We start from the raw sequence: 13361 nt of genomic DNA, 5'->3' as shown, positions 1-13361 counted from the left end.
GTCTTGTTGTTGGTGCATAGAAATGCAACTGATTTCTGTGCATTGATTTTCTATCCTGCCAATTTACTGAATTCCTGTATGAGTTCTAGGAGTTTTGGGGTGAAGTCTTCCAGGTTTTCAACATAAAGTATTATATCATCTGCAAAAAGTGAGAGTTTGACTTCTTCTTTTCCGATTTGGATGCTTTTTATTTCTTTTTGTTGTCTGATTGCTGTGGCTAGGACTTCTAATACTATGTTGAACAGCAGTGGTGATAGTGGACATCCCTGCCGTGTTCCTGATCTTAGAGGAAAAGCTCTCAGTTTTTCCCCATTGAGTATGATATTCGCTGTGGGTTTTTCATAGATGGCTTTTATGATATTGATATCCCTAAATTCTGAAGAGTTTTGATCAAGAAAGGATGCTGTACTTTGTCAAATGCTTTTTCTGCCTCTATTGAGAGGATCATATGGTTCTTGTTCTTTTTTTTATTAGTATTTTGTATCACATTGATTGATTTGCGCATGTTGAACCAACCTTGCAGCCCAGGGATAAATCCCACTTAATGTGGTGAATAATCCTTTTAATGTACTGTTGGATCCTATTGGCTAGTATTTTGGTGAGAATTTTTGCATCCATGTTCATTAAGGATATTGGTCTATAATTCTCCTTTTGGATGGGGTCTTTGTCTGGTTTGGGGATCAAGGTAATGCTGGCCTCATAAAATGAGTTTGGAAGTTTTCCTTCCATTTCTATATTTTGGAACAGTTTCAGAAGAATATGTATTAATTCTTCTTTAAATGTTTGGTAGAGTTCCCCTGGGAAGCCATCTGGCCCTGGACTTTTGTTTGTTGGGAGATTTTTGATGACTGCTTCAATTTCCTTAGTGGTTATAGGTCTGTTCAGGTTTTCTATTTCTTCCTTGTTCAGTTTTGGTAGTTGATACATCTCTAGGAATGCATCCATTTCTTCCAGGTTATCTAATTTGCTGGCATAGAGTTGCTCATAATATGTTCTTGTAATTGTTTGTATTTCTTTGGTGCTGGTTGTGATCTCTCCTCTCATTCATGATTTTATTTATTTGGGTCATTTCTCTTTTCTTTTTGATAAGTCTGGTCAGCAGTTTATCAATCTTGCTAATTCTTTCAAAGAACTAGCTCCTAGTTTCGTTGATCTGTTCTACTGTTGTTTTGGTTTCTATTTCATTGATTTCTGCTCTGATCTTTATTATTTCTCTTCTCCTGTTGGGTTTAGGCTTTATTTGCTGTTCTTTCTCTAGCTCCTTTAGGTGTAGGGTTAGGTTGTATAGGTGAGACCTTTCTTGTTTCTTGAGAAAGCCTTGTATTGCTATATACTTTCCTCTTAGGACTGCCTTTGCTGCATCCCAAAGATTTTGAACAGTTGTGTTTTCATTTTCATTGGTTTCCATGAATTTTTTAAATTCATCTTTAATTTTCTGGTTCACCCATTCATTCTTCAGTAGGATGCTCTTTAGCCTCCATGTATTTGAGTTCTTTCCGACTTTCCTCTTGTGATTGAGTTCTAGTTTCAAAGCATTGTGGTCTGAAAATAGGCAGGGGATGATCCCAATCTTCTGCTACTGGTTGAGACCTGATTTGTGACCTAGGATGTGATCTATTCTGGAGAATGTTCCATGGGCACTAGAGAAGAATGTGTATTCTGTTGCTTTGGGATGGAATGTTCTGAATATATCTGTGAAGTCCATTTGGTCCAATGTGTCATTTAAGGACTTTATTTCCTTGTTGATCTTTTGCTTAGATGATCTGTCCATTTCAGTGAGGGGGGTGTTAAAAGTCCCCCACTATTATTGTATTGTTGTCAATGTGTTTCTTTGCTTTTGTTATTAATTAGCTTATATAAGTGGCTGCTCTCATGTTAGGGGCATAGATATTTACAATTGTTAGATCTTCTTGTTGGATAGACCCTTTCAGTAGGATATAGTGTCCTTCCTCATCTCTTATTACAGTCTTTGGTTTAAAATCTAATTTGTCTGATATAAGGATTGCCACCTCAGCTTTCTTTTGGTGCCCATTAGCATGGTAAATGGTTTTCTACCCCCTTACTTTCAATCTGGGGGTGTCTTTGGGTCTAAAATGATTCTCTTGCAGACAGCAAATCGATGGGTCTTGTTTTTTTTATCCAATCTGATAGCCTGTGTCTTTTGATTGGAGCATTTAGCCCATTTACATTCAGGGTAACTATTGAAAGATATGAATTTAGTGCCATTGTATTGCCTGTAAGGTGACTGTTACTGTATATTGTCTGTGTTCCTTTCTGGTCTATGTTGTTTTTAGGCTCTCTCTTTGCTTAGAGGACCCCTTTCAATATTTCTTGTACGGCTGGTTTTCTGTTTGCAAATTCCTTTAGTTTTTGTTTGTCCTGGAAGCTTTTTATCTCTCCTTCAATTTTCAATGACAGCCTAGCTGGATATAGTATTCTTGGCTGCATATTTTTCTCATTTAGTGCTCTGAAGATATCATGCCAGTCCTTTCTGGCCTGCCAGGTCTCTGTGGATAAGTCTGTTGCCAATCTAATGTTTCTACCATTGAAGGTTACAGATCTCTTCTCCCGAGCTGCTTTCAGGATTTTCTCTTTGTCTCTGAGACTCGTAAGTTTTACTATTAGATGTCGGGGTGTTGACCTATTTTTATTGATTTTGAGAGGTGTTCTCTGTGCTTCCTGGATTTTGATGCCTGTGTCCTTCCCCAAATTAGGGAAGTTCTCTGCTATAATTTGCTCAGATATACCTTCTGCCCCTCTCTGTCTTTCTTTTTCTTCTGGGATCACAATTATTCTAATATTGTTTCATCTTATGGTATCACTTATCTCTCAAATTCTGCCCTCGTGATCCAGTAGTTGTTTATCTCTCTTTTTCTCAGCTCCTTTATTCCCCATCATTTGGTCTTCTGTATCACTAATTCTCTCTTCTGCCTCATTTACCCTAGCATTTAGAGCCTCCATTTTTGATTGCACCTCATTAATAGCCTTTTTGATTTCAACTTGCTTAGATTTTAGTTCTTTTATTTCTCCAGAAAGGGTTTCTCTAATATCTTCCATGCTTTTTTCAAGCCCAGCGAGTATCTTTAAAATCATCATTCTGAACTCTTCTTCCGACATCTTACTAATGTCCGTATTGATTAGGTCCCTGGAGTCGGTCCTGCCTCTTCTTTTTGTTGAGGTGATTTTTTCTGTCTTGTCATTTTGTCCAGAGGAGACTAGATGAATGAGAAAACAAAATGCTAACAGGGTAACGACGCCCTGAGAAAAATATACACTATACAAATCAGATGAGACCTGAAACCGGGGGAAAAGAAAGGGAAAGAAAGAAAAAAGAAAAAGATAACAAACAAACAAAAAAACAGAATATGATCAAATATGATCAGGCTGGTGAATAGATCAGTGCCACACACTAGATTTTGGGAGTATTTTGGTCTGTTAGAAGAAAGTGCCTCCCAAAAATTTAAAGAAAGAAAAGCTTATATATGTACAAAAATAAGTGTTAATATGATGAATGGATGGAATATGACTGTAAAAATGAAAATTATAAAAGAATTTATAATATGAAATGATAAGATAAGAAGTTGGTTGAAAAAAGAAAGAAGAGGATATAAAAAAAATTGAGAATGTGATCAGGCAGGAGACTAGAACAAATCCATACACTACAGATTTAGGGTATATTTTGGTCTGTTAGAAGAAACTGTATCCCAAAATTTTAAAGAGAGAACAACTTATATATATATACCAAAAATAAGGTTAAATACTATGACGGGATAGAATATGACTCTAAAAATGAAAAATAAATAAGATTTTATTTTATTTTATTTTATTTGTTTATTTTTTTTTATTTTTTATTTTATTATGTTATGTTAGTGTCCATACAATACATGATTTGTTTTTCATGTGGTGATCCACGATCCATTGTTTTCGTATAACACCCAGTGTTCCATGTAGTATGTGCCCTCCTTAATACCCATCACCTGGCTAACCAATCCCACCTCCCCCCTCCCCTCTAAAACCCTGTTTGTTTCTCAGAGTCCATAGTCTCTCATGGTTCATCTCTCCCTCCAATTCCCCCCTCCTCATTTTTCCCTTCCTTCTCCTAATGTCCTCCATGCTATTCCTTATGTTCCAAAAATAAGTAAAACCATATGATAATTGACTGTCTCTGCTTGATTTATTTCACTTTGCATAATCTCCTCCAGTCCCATCCATGTTGATGCAAAAGTTGGGTATTCATCCTTTCCGATGGCTGACTAATATTCCATTGTATATATGGACCACGTCTTCTTTATCCATTTGTCAGTTGAAGGGCATCTCGGCTCTTTCCACAGTTTGGCTATTGTGGACATTGCTGCTATGAACGCAGGGGTGCATATGACCCTTATTTTCACTACATCTGTGTCTTTGGGGTAAATGCCCAGTAGTGCAATTACTGAGTCATAAGGTAGCTCTATTTTTAAATTTTTGAGGAACCTCCACACTGGTTTCCAAAGTGGCTGTACCAACTTGCATTCTTGCCAACAGCGTAAGAGGGTTCCCTTTTCTCCACAAGCTCTCCACCATTTGTTCTTTCTTGCCTTGTCAATTTTTGCCATTCTAAATGGTGTAAGCTGGTTTCTCAATGTGGTTTTGATTTGAATTTCCCTGATGGCTAATGATGATGAACATTTTTTCATGTGCCTGTTAGCCATTTGTATGTCTTCCTCAGAGAAGTGTCTTTTCATATCTTCTGCCCACTTTTTGACTTAATTATTTGTTTTTTGGGTGTTGAGTTTGAGAACTTCTTTATAGATCTTGGATACCAGCCCTTTATCTGTAGTGTCATTTGCAAATATCTTCTCCCATTCTGTGGGTTGACTCTTTGTTTTGTTGACTGTTTCCTTTGCTGTGCAGAAGCTTTTTATCTTGATGAAGTCCCAAAAGTTCATTTTTGCTTTTGTTTCACTAGCTTTTGGAGATGTATCTTGAAAGAAGTTGCTGTGGCCGATGTCAAAGAGGTTACTGCCTATGTTCTCCTCTAGGATTTGGATGGATTCCTGTCTCACATTGAGGTCTTTCATCCATTTTGAGTTTATCTTTGTGTGTGGTGTTACCGAATGGTTGAGTTTAATTCTTCTGCATGTGGCTGTCCAATTTTCCCAGCACCATTTATTGAAGAGACTGCCTTTTTTCCATTGCATGTTTTTTCCTGCTTTGTCGAAGATTATTTGACCATGGAGTTGAGGGTCCATATCTGGGTTCTCTATTCTATTCCATTGGTCTATATGTCTGTTTTTATGCCAGTACCATGCTGTCTTGGTGATCACAGCTTTGTAATAGTGCTTAAAATTGGGCAATGTCATGCCCCCAGTTTTGTTTTTCTTTTTCAACATTTCCTTGGCGAATCAGGGTCTTTTCTGATTCCATACAAATTTTAGGATTGTTTGTTCCAGCACTTTGAAAAATGTCATTGGAATTTTGATTCGGTTGGTATTTAAGGCATAGATTGCTCTGGGTAGCATAGACATTTTAACAATATTTATTCTTCTGATCCATGAGCATGGAATATTTTTCCATCGTTTTCTGTCTTCTTCAATTTCTTTCATGAGTATTCTGTAGTTCCTAGAGTATAGATCCTTTACCTCTTTGGTTAGGTTTATTCTGAGGTATCTTACGGTTTTTGGTGCTATTGTAAATGGAATCGTTTCTTTAATTTCTCTTTCTACAGTTGCATTGTTAGTGTATAAGAAAGCAACTGATTTCTGGGCATTGATTTTGTATCCTGCCACATTACTGAATTGCTGTATGAGTTCTAGTAATTCGGGGGTCGAGTTTTGGGTTTTCCACAAAAAGTATCATGTCGTCTGCGAAAAGAGAGAGTTTGACTTCTTGTTTGCTAATTTGAATACTTTTTATTTCTTTTTGTTGTCTGATTGCTGTGGCTAGGACTTCTAGTACTATGTTGAACAATAGTGGTGAGAGTGGGCATCCTTAACGTGTTCCTGATCTTAAGGGAAAGGCTCTCAGCTTTTCCTCATTGAGGATGATATTCGCTGTGAGTCTTTCATAGATGGATTTTATGAACTTGAGGAATGTTCCCTCATTCCCTATACTCTAAAGAGTTTTAATCAGGAAAGGAAGTTGCATTTTGTCAAATGCTTTTTCTGCATCAATTGAGAGGACCATATGATTCTTCTCCCTCTTCTTATTAATGTTTCTATCACATTGACTGATTTGCGAATGTTGAACCACCCTTGTGTCCCAGGGATAAATCCCACTTGGTCGTGGTGGATGATCCTTTTAATGTGTTGTTGGATCCTATTAGCTAGGATTTTGGTGAGGATTTTGGAATCCATATTCATCAGGGATATCGGTCTGAAATTCTCCTTTTTGTTGGGGTCTTTGCCTGGTTTGGGGATTAAGGTAATGCTGGCCACATAGAATGAGTTTGTAAGTTTTCCTTCTGTTTCTATTTTCTGAAACAGCTTCAGTAGAATAGGTATTATTTCTCTTTGAATGTTTGGTAGAATTCCCCAGGGAATCCATCAGGCCCTGGCCTCTTGTATTTTGGGAGGTTTTTGATCAGTGCTTCAATCTCGTTACTGGTTATTGGCCTATTCAGGTTGTCAACTTCTTCCTGTTTCAGTCTTGGCAGCTTATAGGTTTCCAGGAAGGCCTCCATCTCATCCAGATTGCTCAGTTTATTGACATATATTTGTTGATAATAATTTCTAATAATTGTTTCTATTTCATTGGTGTTAGCCGTGCTCTCTCCCCTTTCATTCATAATTTTATTAATTTGGGTCCTTTCTCTTTTCTTTTGGATAAGTCTGGCCAGTGGTTTATTGATCTAATTAATTCTTTCAAAGAACCAACTTCTAGTTTCATTGATCTGATCCACTGTGTTTCTGGTTTCTAATTCATTGATTTCTGCTCTAATTTTAATTATTTCTCTTCTAATGTGTGGTTTAGGCATCGTTTGTTGCTTTTTCTCTAGTTCTCTAAGGTGTAGAGTCAGTTGGTGAATTCAGGATTTTTCTATTTTTTTGAGTGAGGCTTGGATGGCTATGTACTTCCCCCTTAGGACCGCCTTTGCAGTATCCCATACGTTTTGGACTGATGTGTTTTCGTTCTCATTGATTTCCATAAATTGTTTAAGTTCTTCTTTGATTTCTTGGTGGACCCAAACATTCTTGAGCAGAGTGGTCTTTAGCTTCCAAGTGTTTGAATTTCTGCCAAATTTTTTCTTGGGATTGAGTTCCAGTTTTAAAGCATTGTGGTCTGAAATTATGCAGGGAATAATCTCAGTCTTTTGGTATCTGTTGAGACCTGATTTGTGACCCAGTATATGGTCTATTCTGGAGAAAATTCCATGTGTGCTCGAGAAGAATGAGTATTCTGTTGTTTTAGGGTGGAATGTTCTGTATATATCTATGAGGTCCATTAGTCCAGTGTATCATTCAAAGCTCTTGTTTCCTTGTTGAAATTCTACTTGGATGATCTTTCCATTGCTGAGAGTGGAGTATTGAGGTCTCCTACAATTAACGTATTGTTATCAATACGACTCTTTATTTTGATTAACAGTTGGCTTATGTAGATGGCTGCTCCCATGTTGGGAGCATAGATATTTACAATTGTTATATGTTCTTGTTGGATAGACACTTTAAGAATGATATTGTCCTTCTGTGTCTCTAATTACAGACAGTCTCTAATTAGTTTAAAATCTAATATGTCTGATATAAGAATTGCTACCCCAGCTTTCTTTTGAAGTCTGCTGGCATGGAAGATGGATCCCCATCCCTTCACTTTCAGTCTGGATGTATCTTTAGGTTCAAAATGAGTCTCTTGTAGGCAGCATATGAATGGGTCCTGTCTTTTTATCCAATCTGCAACCCTGTGCCATTTTATGGGAGCATTTAGGCCATTCACGTTGAGAGTGGTTATTGAAATATATGAATTAATTGTCACCATGTTGCCTGTGAAGACGTTGTTTTTATAGATTGTCCCTGTAAATTTCTGTTGTATATCACTCTTGGAGTCTTTCTCCTTTTATAGAACACCCCTTAATATTTCTTGCAGGGCTGGCTTAGTGGTCACATATTCTTTCAGTTTCTGCCAGTTGTGGAAGTTCTGCATCTCTCCATCCATTCTAAATGAAAGCCTTGGCGGATAAAATATTCTTGGCTGCATGTTCTTCTCATTTAGTACCCTGGATATGTCTTGCCAGGCCTTTCTGGCTTGCCAGTTCTCTGTAGATAGGTCTGACATTATTCTGATGTTCCTCCCTCTGTATGTAAGGAATCTCTTCCCCCTAACTGCCCTTAAGATGGTTTCCTTCGTTCTAAGATTTGCAAGTTTTACTATTACATGCCGGGGTGTTTGCCTGTTTTCCTTGATCTTGGGAGGGGTCCTCTCTGCCTCTAGGATGCGAATGTTTGTTTCAGTCCCCAGATTAGGGAAGTTCTCAGCTATGATTTGCTCAAATACATCTTCTAGTCTCTCTCTCTCCACTCCCTCCGGGATTCCAATTATTCTGACATTGGAACACTTCATGGTGTCACTTATTTCTCTGATTCTATTTTCATGGATTCTGAGTTGTTTTTCCCTGGCCTCCTCTTTTCCCTTTTTATCTATTATATTGTCTTCCAGGTCGCTTATTCGTTCTTCTGCCTCGCTTACCCTAGCTGTTAGATTATCTAGATTGGATTGGATCTCACTGATAGCATTTTTAAGTTCTGCCAATTCAGCTTTCATTTCTGCCCTTAGAGACTCTATGTTGCCATTAATTGATTTCTCCATTCTAGCCATTGTCTTCACATTTGCTAGCTTGAATTCCATCTCCGACATCTTGGTTATATCTGCATCCATTTGTAAATCTGTAGCATAAGTCATAATCTCTGAGTGTTTTCTATTTTGGGGGCTCCTTCTTCTAGTCATTCTGTTGATGGGTGTTTGAAGGAATGTATAGAGTCGAAATTATTGACCACAACCCAAGCGAGATGCATCTGTTTTCTTGGGACCTTAGGGTTGCTGGCCTCTTGTTTTCCTAGCCTGTCTTCTGGGGGAGGGGCCTGCCGCTCTGTTACTCAGGCAACCCTGTTTGGGCGGAGTTGCCCTGTCCCCCTGTGGCAGGGGATGGGCTTAGCGGGAATCAGTTTTTGGGGCTTTGTTCTCTGGCATCTTTCCTTGGCGGCTTTCTGCGTCTCTTCTGCAAGTCAGAGCAGAAGAGACTCTTTCCAACCCTGTGCCTCAGAGCAGAGAAATCGCAGTCTTTTCTTCAGTGAGCTCTCCAGGCCACACTGTCTCCGTTTCTGTCCGTGCTGCTATAAACTGCAGCGTCCTAGGTTGTGCGCCCCTCCGCAGCGCCCCCAGTCCTGCCTCCAGGTCGAAGCACATCTCTGCCCTTTGTGCTTCTAAAACCACCAGCCGAGGGGCGCCTGGGTGGCTCAGTCGTTAAGCAACTGCCTTCGGCTCAGGTCATGATCTCCAGGTCCTGGGATCGAGCCCCACATCAGGCTCCCTGCTCAGTGGGGAGTCTGCTTCTCCCTCTCCCTCCACCTCTCCCCACTGCTCCTACTCTCTCTCTCTCTCTCTCTGTATCTCTCTGTCTCAAATGAATAAATAAAAAATTCTTTAAAAAAAATAAAATAAAATAAAACCACCAGCCGCTCCCACTTCGCCCGCATGACCCCGCCTTTCCCGGTTTCCGCCCGGGGCCTGCCCTAAAGTCCTTTCCCTGCCGCTACCGGTCTGCGAGTCTGTGCCCCGTCTGCAGCGCACAAGGCTGTCGCTCACAGGCGGTGTAGGATCCCCACAGACAGGCTCCCTCCCGCTGCCATTTATCCTCAGATATCTGCCCACAGAATCAGGGCTCCCCGCTTCGTACCTCAAAACCAACCACCTGCAATATTCTGTTTGTAGAGATCCAGGTCTTCTTACATCTCAGGCTGGTTTCATGGGTGCTCAGAGTGGTCAGGTAGATATCCAGCTCAATTCCGGGGACCAGTTGAAATAGGGTCCCCTACTCCTCCGCCATCTTTCCTTCTCCCCCTAAATAAGATTTTTTAAAAAGGGATTGATAAGATGTTGGTTGAAAAAGGGAAAAAGAACAATTCAAAAAAAAAAGAAAGTTAAAAAAATTAACTTTGAAAGACTAAAGAATCATGGGACAAAAGCCATGAATTATATGTACAGTATTCCCCTACTGCTGGAGTTCTGCCATTCTCATTAGTGGGTAAACTTCGTCTTGGCTGGCTGTTCTTGCTGATCTTCTGGGGGAGGGGCCTGTTGCCATGGTTCCCAAATGTCTTTGCTGCAGGCAGAATTGCCCCACCCTTGCCGGGGTCCGGACTAAGTAATCCACTCGGGTTTGCTCTCAGGAGTTTTTGTTCCCTGCAAGCTTTCCATACAGCTTTGGAGGACGAGAGTGAAAATGGTAGCCTCCCATTCTCCACTCCAGAGGAGCCGAGAACTTGGGGCCCCACTCCTCAGTGTACCCCAGAGAAAAGCAATCAATCACTCCTGTCTCCCCATTCTCAGGCTGCACTCCGTGCTCACCTGGCCTGTGACCTAGCGTTTTTCTCTCTGGCACACGACCCCATGTGGAGTCTCCAAACCCAGCAGAGTCCTGCAGTGTGCTCCCATGCCACTCCTCCCAGGAGAGTAAGGGGAGTCTCCCCGGATCTGCCACTTGTTGGCTCCCTGATGGAAGAGCAGTGGCCCGACTGTGCTGTGGATCACAGTTTATGGCAATGCTGAGCTGAGAGCCCACTCCTCAGCTCCGTCTCTGCAGCTGGCTTCTATGCTCCAATACCTGGGAGCTCTGCTGTACTCAGGCACCCCCGGTCTTTCTGTGACCCTGAGGGTCCTGAGACCACACTGCCCCAGCGAGGGTTCCACCCCCTGTTTAGCCACTGGAGTGATGTCCCTCTGTGGAACAGACTTCTAAAAGTTCCAATTTTGAGCTCCACTGCTCTATCACTTGCTGGTAGCAGCTGACGGAACCCCCTCCCCCACCATCCATCTTCCCGAATATCGCCTCGGATTCACTTCTCCGCACGTCCTACCTTCCAGAAAGTGGTCGCTTTTCTGTTCAGAGAGTTGCTGCTATTCTTTTCTTTGATCTCCTGTTGAGTTTGTAGGTGTTCAGATTGGTTTGATCCCTATCTAGCTGAATTCCTGGGACCAGACGAAATTTAGGTCTCCTACTCCTCTGCCATCTTGCTCCTCCCCCCGCCCATGAGATACTCTTAACTATAGGAAACAAACTGAGGGTTGCTGGAGGAGAGTTGGGTGGGGGAATGAGGTAATTGGGTAATGGGGATTAAGGAGGGCACATGATGCATGAGCACTGGGTGTTACATGCAACTGATGAATTATTAAACACTACATCTGAAACTAATGATGTACTATATGTTGGCTAATTGAATTTAATAAAAAAAAGAAGAAAAGGTTTTGTATTCCACTGTTTTAGGATGAAATGCTCTGGATATATCTGTTAAATCCATCTGGTCCAGGCTGTCATTCAAAGCTTTTGTTTCCTTGTTGATTTACTGCTAGATTATCTGTCTGTTGCTGAGTGGGGTGTTAAAGTCTCCTACTATTATTGTATTATTATCAATGAGTTTCTTTAAGTTTTTTATTAATTTATTTATATATTTGTGTGTTCCCAAGTTAGGGGCACAAATATTGACAATTGTTAGATCTTCTTGTTGAATAGACCCCTTTATTATAATATAGTGTCCTTCTTCATCTCTTATTACAGTCTTTGGTTTAAAATCGAATTTGTCTGATATAAGGATGGCTACTCCAGCTTTCTTTTGATATCCATCAGTATGGTAAATGGTTCTCCACTCTTTCACCTTCAATCTGGAGGTGTCTTTGGGTCTGAAATGAATATCTTGTAAGGAGCATATTGAGGGTCTTTTTTTTTTTTATTATTCATTCTGATACCTATGTCTTTATTTTTAAGATTTTATTTATTTATTTGAGAGAGAGAGAGCACAAGAGCAGGGTGGGGGCAGAGGGAGAAGCAGATTCCCTGTCAAGCAGGGTACCCAATGCTGGACTCGATCCCAGGACTCTGGGATCATGACCTGAGCCAAAGGCAGTCGCTTAACCAACTGAGCCACCCAGGCGCCTGATAATCTGTCTTTTGATTGGAACCTTTAGTCCATTTACATTCAGAGTAATTATTGAAAGATATGAATTTAGTGCTATTGTATTACATGTAAAGTTACTGTTCCTGTAGATTGTCTCTGTGCCTTGGTGGTCTTAGTTAGTTTTTTCTCTCTGCTCAAAGGATCCCCTTGAATATTTCTTGCAGTGTGGTTTAGTGTTTACAAATTCCTTTAGTTTTTGTTTGTCTTAGAACTTCTTTATCTCTCCTTCTATTCTGAATGACAGCCTTGCTGGATAAAGTATTCTTGGTTGCATATTTTTCCCATGTGGCATGTTGAATATATCATGGCTTTCCTTTCTGGCCTGCCAGGTCTGTGGACAGATCCGATGCCAGCCTTATATGTATATCTTTGTAGGTTAAGGATCTGTTGTCCTAAGCTGCTTGCAGAATTTTCTCTTTATCATTGTAATTTGCAAGTGTCACTATAATGTTGTGGTGTTGACCTATTTTTGTTGATTTTGATGGGTGTTTTCTGTGCCTCTTGGGCTTGAATGCCTGTTTTTTCCTCAGATTAGGGAAGTTCTCAGCTATAATTTGTTCAAATAATCCTTTGCCCCCTTTCCCATTCTTCTTCTGGGACTCCTATAATGGGGATATTATTTCATTTTATGGAATTACTGAGTTCCCTAAGTCTCCCTTTGTGATCTACTAGTTTTCTTTCCGTCTTCTTTTCAGCTTCCTTATTTTCCATAATTTTATCTTCTACATCACTGATTCACTCTTATGATTTGTTCAGCCTCCTTTTTATGGCCTCCACTTGGGCCTTCATCTTGGTTATGGCATTTTTAATTTCAACCTGACTAGTTTTTAGTTCTTTTATCTCTATAATAAAGGATTCTCTAGTGTCTTCTATGCTTTTTTCAAGTCCAGCTAATATCCTTATAATCATTGTTTTTAATTCTATTTGAGATATCTTACTTTTATCAGTATTGATTAAATTCCTGGCTGTGAGTACTACCTCCTGTTCTTTCTTTTGGGGTGAATTTCTCCATCTCGTCATTTTGTCCAGAAAAGAAAAACAAAAACAAAAACAACAAAACAACTATAACACCAACAGCAAAAACAAACAAACAAACAAAAACTAGATCCTGGGTGTGTTTTGGTCTGCCTGTTAAAAGAAACTAGATCACAAAATAAGAAAGCAAGATATATATATATATATATATATGATATATATATATATATCAATGAAAGGAAACAA

This window comes from Halichoerus grypus, chromosome 8 (assembly GCF_964656455.1).
Source record: "Halichoerus grypus chromosome 8, mHalGry1.hap1.1, whole genome shotgun sequence".
NCBI lineage: Eukaryota > Metazoa > Chordata > Mammalia > Carnivora > Phocidae > Halichoerus > Halichoerus grypus.
This window is presented reverse-complemented; position numbering follows the sequence as displayed.